Below are 1,943 nucleotides of genomic sequence, written 5' to 3' on the forward strand. Positions count from 1 at the left end.
TGGGTATTCTTCCATGACATGATCAGGAACTTGGCACCAATTGCACATGGGGACACTTTGATTGATTTGATTTACTTGTGAGGGTCCTTTTACAACTATAGCCCCTAGTCTTTTGATAAGACTATCCAATTGGGCCTCCTTGGCCACAGTACCCTCTATGAGGAATCCCTTGCTTGATGTGGCCCTTTCATTTTCTTGAGTGGATTCTCACTCACAGGTCTTTTCTGCCAAATCAAGCAAGAACTTCCAAGCTTCGTCGTCATCCGTATAGGATGTGAAGCCCGTAGGGCACATGGACTCTAAAAGTTGTTTGGTTTGAAAATCGATCCCCTCATATATGATTTGGCACAAGTGCCACGTATCTAAACCGTGGTGAGGACATTCTTGGAGTAGATCTTTGAATCTCTCCATAAATTTTGAAAATGACTCATGAGGTTTTTGCCTAAATTGAAGAATATCGTTTCTTAATTTGTTAGTTATATGTGAAGGGAAAAACTTTTTAAGAAATGCTACTATAAACAACTCCCAAGTGGTGATGGAGTTTGTGTGCAAACCATAAAGCCATTTTTTGGCTTCCTCTTTGAGGGAGAAGGTGATAAACTACAACTTTACCGTATCATCCGTGAGTTGCTGTAGTTTAATTAAGGCACATACCTCTTCAAACTCTCGTAAAAATAAATAGGCATCCTCATAAGGGAGCCCGAGAAAATGAGGGAGCATCGTAATAAATTGCGATTTTAACTCAAAGTTATTGCCCTAAGCAGCTGGCAATCGAATACAAGAAGGTTGTGCTACTCGGACAGTATAGAAACGATCGCGAAGGGTTTTGGGAACTTCCTCTTCCACCATGGAAATTGAAATTGGTTGAATGTTCGTCTCTGTTTCTGATCGAATTACTCTCTCCAAGCGGTTGACAGAGTTCCGCACCCAACCTGCACTCATATACAAAAAATCGCCAAATTAGAACAAGAAGTGGCCAAAAACCAAAGTAAACAAACAACTAATTTAAACTAATTAACCAAAATTACTTCGAATAATATAAGAATTTTAAAGTAACCGAACTCTTCCCCGGCAACGGCACCAAAAACTTGATTGTGATATTAAATAACCGCAAGTGCACAGATCGCGTGTAGATACGGGTCGAACTCAAGGAAGAGAACAATGTGATTTCTACCCTTACACCATTTGGAAACTAAACTTATGATATATTGTTGCCTGGAATGTACTCAGGATTTTCGTGGACTACAACCTCGGATCCAACAATATATTTAAATTTATAAACTAAATAGATACGGATCGAAAACAATTAAGAAACGGTTACAAATTCAATCCTTATATTTACACAAAGTGAACCAATTCTTAAAGGAATTCTATTAATTAATTATTTAACCTAATTAGAAGACCAAAATCTAAAAGCCTAAATTGATTGGAAAATTCGATTGAAAAACTATTCTACATTGAATTGGAAATTAATTGCAAAAGTAATTAGAAATTGATTTTAAAAGCCTTAATTCAATTAAAAGATTACTTCGGGTTAGAATCTACCATGGGTTTGGATTCAATAATTAATTAAACCAATTTTGTATTGGATTGTATATTTGATAAATAGTCTATGGGAAATAAGATCAATCGATGTCATTGCTCATGAGTAATTGATCAAATACATTATCCAATTTCGAAAGTTATATAAGTTTTTATATTTGTTCATCAATGTAAGCCTAAGGGTTCCGATGGGTTAATCATTCACCTTACCTTCTTGTTTTGATGCTAGCAAACCAAATTGATTAGCATTTATGGACCAATGTGTTGCTCTGAGATGTTGTGTTATATACAGGATTTTTATGTCATAATCGTCATTACACAACTCATTTCAACACATGACTTGTGGATCAAGAAGCAAAGGAACCAAGAGCCTGCACCTACAGTGAAGACATCCTCATTTG

General features: G+C 36.2%; 1 non-coding gene across 1 annotated transcript; it reads left to right on the top strand.

Annotated features, from left to right (window-relative positions):
- The first annotated feature begins 364 nt into the window (after window positions 1-364).
- On the top strand, window positions 365-471 carry LOC143862779 (small nucleolar RNA R71). The gene has a single exon (XR_013240488.1). It is a non-coding gene; the product is annotated as a small nucleolar RNA R71 (small nucleolar RNA).
- The last annotated feature ends 1,472 nt before the right edge of the window (window positions 472-1,943 follow it).

The sequence above is a fragment of the Tasmannia lanceolata genome, unplaced genomic scaffold (assembly GCF_043159265.1).
Source record: "Tasmannia lanceolata isolate RefF3 unplaced genomic scaffold, GAP_Taslan_0.1 ptg000037l, whole genome shotgun sequence".
Taxonomy (NCBI): domain Eukaryota; kingdom Viridiplantae; phylum Streptophyta; class Magnoliopsida; order Canellales; family Winteraceae; genus Tasmannia; species Tasmannia lanceolata.